The 6,613-nt window shown below is 36.3% G+C and overlaps 1 pseudogene; it reads left to right on the top strand.

Moving 5' to 3' along the window:
- Nucleotides 1-5,609: 5,609 nt before the first annotated feature.
- Nucleotides 5,610-6,384, top strand: LOC143407866 (uracil-DNA glycosylase pseudogene; annotated as a pseudogene).
- The last annotated feature ends 229 nt before the right edge of the window (nt 6,385-6,613 follow it).

Genomic DNA, 6,613 nt, shown 5'->3' with positions numbered 1-6,613 from the left:
TTATCATCATCTTATCATCATCTCTTTCTGAAATTCAAAACACTTCTTTCACTGTATCAGATTTGTTTTGTTGGATGAGAATCATGATAGCTGGGTCTTCATAGGATGCTGTTATCAACTTCGGTTCTGTTTTGTTTTGTGCAGACTTAATGAAGCAAATAAAGATTTACCAGTCCCCTGGACACTTTTTTATTCCTTAGCAAAGGAATTTAAATGTAACGATTGCTGATGAAGAATGACAGAACATTTTGGTTAGTGCACATAAAATTGTTGTTTATTCAGCTCATAACAAATACATTTTAAATTTAATTTCGAGTTTCCTCTTTCCTCTCCCTATGAACCTTTGCTTCGGAATGCTTCTCACGGCCAAAATGCTTTCCCAAATTGGATAGACACGCCATTGCTTCTGAGACCAAATTAGCCTCGGAGATGGGCTGCCTGGTGCTCACACTGTCAGCAGCACCATGGTCCACAGGCCAGTTGCCAGTTTGTAACAGTGTCCAGGGAGAGATCAGCTTCCTAACTGATTTCCTCCCTCTTCCCAACCTAATTATTTGGAGACCTTCAAGCTTTCCAGAAATATCTGCAATTAGTCAGATGGTATCTAGGGCTTTGTTTAAAATTACAATAGAAAATTTATCAAGACCATTTGGTCTAATCTCTCTCATCATCTTCCCAGTGGAGTTTTCCTTTTCTCTCTGGAGATTAGAAATGAAACATCATGATTATTACATAGTTACAGAGAATAATAAAGATAATAATGCTTGAAATTACTATTATACCATTAAGAGGAATGATATGTGTAAAGATAATTCCTTGTAAGATGTAGATAGATTTTCTTCCTTCCCCAAGCTCAAACAATGATTAGTTACTAGCTTCACAACCTCCCTTTGTTGATGGTTGTTTGAACCTTGATTTTGTAAACTGGAGGTCAATGAGTTTAATCTTCACTAGATTCTCAACCTACTCCGCGTATTTAAATGTAGTAATTGTAGATTAAACAGCTGTTTTGAAATATTTACTATTATTAAAACTTGCTTCAAGAGAAATTGTGAATATATTTCCACATACAGGCACTAATAATTCCACCATGCGGCCAGCGCAATGGTTTCATTAATGAGATTCTTGGCATAAAAGTTAGCTAGCAGAGATCGAAATAAACACACAGACTCAGTTACCTTTTTCTATGACCAGGTCTGAGACGGCTCCCCTCTTTGGTTCACTGTTCTAACCGCCCGGCAGGGCAGCAAGGATTACTCAGGGCTAGCAGGAGAGAGAGAGAGAGAGGGCACTCCAGGGAGTAGCCTTTTATTGGGGAACAAGAAATTCAGGGGAGAATTCCATCCAATGAAGGTTGAAGGGGGGGCCGCACTCCAAGGTCAGGGTCAGTGATTGGGCCCCCGGGGTCAGTGGTCAGTCACACCCCCACACGGACGGGTTCTCTCAACAGGAGAGGGCCGGGAAACAGCCAGAGCACCTCAGACCCTAACAGGGAGTCACCCAGTCACGTGTGAGAATGGCTCCCGACATATAATAGTAAGTGGTCCTGTTAACTCAGGCAAAGAATGGCATTTTCAAATGAAATGTAACCTCCCCATATGACTTGATTTTCCAGGACTTCTTTGTGTGGAGTCATGTCTTTTCACATCTTAGGTTTTTCCATTTTCCAAATTATCTCAGTTTGGGGCAAGAATGATACTAGTCACAACCGAAGAGGCTGCTTTCAAAAGCAGGGCTCCCTTTCTATTGTCAGGTCAATGTGGTGCTGTAACTGTCTTTTTATCTAACTTCAAGAGCCTCCTTGTGTGAAGCTGTCTTGGTCCATCAGAAGGTGTGTGAAGTTATCATTTCCTCTGGTCTCATGCATTTGTAGACTATGCAGCTTTTCATCAAATTGCAAATATATACAAGATGATTCTAAAATTTGTCCTGAGTGTATAAGTCCATCACTGTAAAAGTAAATGAAAATCCACCTATCTTTTCTGTGGAAAATTATGTTCTATTGAGTAACTTTTAGCTCTTAAAAAAAAAGTGAATAAAATTTGCAAGTATCATTTGTATGAGGAAAGGCACCTGAAGAGATCTGAAAGCAACTCCTTATAGTCTTCCATGAACCTGCACTTGTTCAGTGTGCTCCAGCACTTTCTGGTTTCTAAATGGGATCTAGAGCTACTGTTGGGTCACTCAGACATACTAATGGATTCATTTAAATGGGTCCCAGCTGCAGTCCATGAGCAATAACAGATTACCCCAGATACTTCTATTTACTCAGTATTTAGCAGATGAGATTTGCGAAACACATTAAGTTATTAGTTACTGGGGACTTTTAAAGTCTTGTTTTTGACTAGTTGATGTGAAAGAGCATGTGACACAGCCAGTATGATAGAGTCCTAGGGTTATCCTGTTTACAATAAATTGGCTAAATTAAAAAAAATAAATGTAGTAATTGGTGCAAAACAGTTTTTCAATAACTATTGTTGAATGAAATAATAAATGAATTAATAACAGGAAAATTTTTGAAGTAAACATATTATATTTTATTGTAGTAAATTTCTTTTCCAACTACTTTACACTCTTTATGTCTATGCAGCAAATACTTAGCCAAATTTAGAAAGAGAAAAAATTCTACTTAGAATGAGTTTGATTTTTAGTTCTGCCATTTGCCATGTTCTTTAGCAAGTCACAACCTGCACCAGTGAGTTGGAATTTACAAATGCATATACACATTTCATTAAAGGTTTCTTTTAATGCAACATTAAATATAAGCTTGACAGCCTCTTAGTCTCCTATCCCCAACCTTATTTCCTTTTTCATCTCCTCAGAGTCAGCCATTTCATGAATTTAATATGAACTCCTCCAGTTACGAATGTAGATGTACACATCAATGAAAAAATGCAATATTGCATACCTAAGACTTTTAAAAACTTATACAGAAGTTATCAAAGTGTACACATTATCTTGAAGCTTGCTTTCCCCCTCACTATCAGAGTTTTCAAGATTTGTTCTTGAAACTACACACTATCATATATTATTAATTTTTTTAATTGATGGGAACAGCAGAGCATGGTTCTTAAAGAAATACAGACTTTGTAGCCAACTGAGTTTATAACCTCTTACTGTGGCACCTTGGGGAAATTCCTTATTCTCTCTGAGCCTCAGTTTCCTTATTTATAATATGAAAACTATAATAGTATCACATCTATGGTGACATCCGCACTACTTGATGAAAAAATAACTTATACCTACCCTAGGACAGTGTCAGTACTTAGGAGGAACAACATACCTGTTGGTCTTACTAACTGTTATGGGACTGTTTCACAGATACCTTTGTATTCATTTGTGGGCATCCTCCTCATTAGTAAAGTCTTAGACATTGCATTGCTGACTTATAGAGTTTATTTAGGATTTTTGATGATCCTGAATTTTTCTCTATATTGTTTGTGCTAATTTTTGTGTTTAAGGATTTTCATTTTTTTTCTCTATCCTTACCAACTTGAAAATTGTCAGATTTCTTGTGAAATAAATTTCATTTTTGTTATTATTTTATTTCTTAATTACAGGTGAGGATGAACATATTTTTAAGTATCCTTTGGACATTCTTATTTCTTCTTTTATGAATTGTGAACTATGCTTTGCTTGACTCACGATCTAAGTTAACTGTCCTATAGGAAAAGATTATTCCTAAATAATTTATTGAGTCAATCCCATTGATATGCCACCTACATCATATAAGTTTCCATAAATATACAGATACACAAATCTTTATTTATAGCTCACATATTCTTCTTATTATTTATTCTGTCACCAATGCTGTCTCCCCACTCAAACTCTGCCCCATAGTAGTTTTATGATAATTTTTTAAATTTTTTCCCCTTTGTTCTTTATTTTCAAATCTGCCTTGGCAATACTATATTTTTAGCTTTTTACATGGATCTGCAGACCTATGAGAAACCTTGTTAAGGGTTGGGGATATAGCTCAGGTGGTAGAGTGCTTGCCTCACATGCATGAGGCTCTGGGTTCAAACCCCAGCACCACAAAAAGAAAATAGTAGAAAGCTTGTTCAAATGTTTTCTTAAGTAGCAGTTAATATTTATATTAATTTTGGGGAAATATATTCCATTTTTGTGATTTCTCCTGCATTGCTATCCATTTATTCAGTTGACATACTTTAAGAGCATTTTATAAATTTCTCCTGAATAATAAAAATGTGTGTGAACACACATTACAAAATGAAAAGATATATATGACTATATATATATATATATATATATATATATATATATATATATATGTATATATGTGAGATTTTGTTTTTAAAAGAACTCAGTTTATCTACACTACACAGGAAAATTCTGGAAAATCTGATCTTATTTAACTGTATTGCCCTTTGTTCTCAGTGAAACTTTTATCAGCTCTTTGCCTAAATAATACAATTATTTGACCTAAATTTTATTCCATTTTATTTTCTTGATCATATCATAAAATAAAACTTATAGGTAAAGAATTATACAAGAAGTGTGCATTTTGAAAAGACCAAAGTAGGAAGTGAAAACACCTCAAAAAATCATATATCATCAAACTGGGACCAAATGCTAAAGGTCAACTGGGTTGTGATCTAAACTAATGGTCCAATGTGGACTCAGTGTGTTCACTTTCATTCCACTCTTATAACTCCATGTTTGCTTCCATCCCACTTTTACTTCTCTTGATAGTCTGATAGATTTTTTTTTTTAATTTGTAAAGAATTATGCTTGAGAAACTTTGGAATATAGAAGATCATTTAAAAGCATCATTCTCATCTTAATTAGAAGCTATCATGTATTAGTTAAATGGTAGAAAGACAATGAAAAATAGAGCCTATATTTTAAAGACAAATATTGTAGAATTCAGCAAATATATTTTCTAGTTCTTATCTAATGAGACAGCTCACTGTAGTTCAACAATTTCTGTACAGGGTGCAGAGCAACTTACACAAAAGTGCTAGATATTAAACCTTTGCCTTGTGATTTTATACAATTTCCTGCTAGTGTGCCCTACAGAATTAGAACATAGCAGAGAGTCAAGTTACTGGCTGAGATACTATAATGAAGTGATTTATTGCTTAGGAACCTGAGCCTCAGGTTAAAATTTAAACTCTACCATCTTCTTACCCAATTCATAAGAAATTTGTCCAAACAGTTAATTCTGTTTTTTAAGGTAGGAACAATTTCTTATAAAATATGCATATACAATAAACAAGTTATTTCAAATAATGATTGTCAGGATTAATATTACAGAAACATATAGTCACCATGTTGTATTAATTTTAATTTCCTTTTATATTTATTATAAATATATAAATTTTTATATATTTGTCTTTGTTTTATTTATTTAATTGTCTCACTGTTATATTAGTCTCTATCACAGAACTTTTCACACTACCCCCATAATTGTCTACTTATTCTTATTTCCAAACTAAAATTTGTCTATTTGATGAACAAGAATAAGTCTACATTTATTATTTTGTTTTTCAGTGAAACAAAGTGTCTTGCATTTGAAAACACAGGTAGAAAGACTTAATAGTCGGTGCCTGCAGGTTGACCCGAGGACTGTGTGGCAGCTGTAGCTGATGAGAACAGCGAAGCAGAGGACTGACAAGCCCACCAAGAAGGCCCAGGCCAGGCAGGAGGCACCGGGCGGCCGCTCTCCTCGCTGCTGAGCAAAGAGCAGTTGGTCCGCATCCAGAAAATCAAGGGGCGCGAGTTGGAAGAAGCACCTCAGCAGAGAGTTCAGGAAACTGTATTTTATAAAGCTAATGGATATGGTGCAGAAGAAAGAAAACATTACACTGTTTATCCTCCTCCACACCAAGTCTTCACGTGGACTCAAACATGTGACATAAGAGATGTGAAGGTTGTCATCCTGGTACAAGATCCTTGTCATGGACCCCATCAAGCTCATGTGCTCTGCTTTAGCATCCGAAGAACTGTTCCACTTCTGCCTAGTTTGGACAACATTTATAAATATCTGTCTATGGACATAGATAGTTTTCATCTGGTCATGGAGATTTATCGGGATGTGCCAAACAAGGTGTCCTCTTGCTCAGTGGTGTGCCAACTGCCCAGGTCCATCAAGCCAATTCGCCTAAGGAGAGAGTTTGGGAGCTGTTCACTGATGCAGTCATCACTGGCCTAATCAGAACTTGAATGGCTTCATCTTCCTGCTCTGAGGCTCTTAGGCTGGGAAGAAGGGCAGCGCCATTGACAGAAAGGGGCATCATGTACTGCAGACTGCTCATCCCTCCCTGCTGTCTGTGTAAGGTTCTTTGGGTGTAGACTTTTTCTAAAGCTAATGAGCTGTTGCAAAATTCTGGCAAGAAGCCCATCCACTGGAAGGGGCTGTGACCTTGCACTGAAGGGGGGGTCTCTTCTTCTCCAGGGAAGGTTTTTGAGAAGTGGCTGTTGAAGTATTTGTCAGTAATGAAGTCATTGAAAATTTCCTTATTTTTAAGTGCCTTGCATAAGAGGAAAGAGCTTCTATTCAGCAGCAAAGAACCAGGCTCTCCAGCCAGGGACAGCAGATATACACTTTGACCATTTTTGCATTTTAACCTTCCAAGCACAATAAGATAAG

This window comes from Callospermophilus lateralis, chromosome 10, assembly GCF_048772815.1.
Source record: "Callospermophilus lateralis isolate mCalLat2 chromosome 10, mCalLat2.hap1, whole genome shotgun sequence".
NCBI classification, from domain to species: domain Eukaryota; kingdom Metazoa; phylum Chordata; class Mammalia; order Rodentia; family Sciuridae; genus Callospermophilus; species Callospermophilus lateralis.
Note: the sequence above shows the minus strand (reverse complement) of the source record. Positions and strands in the feature narration are given on the sequence as shown.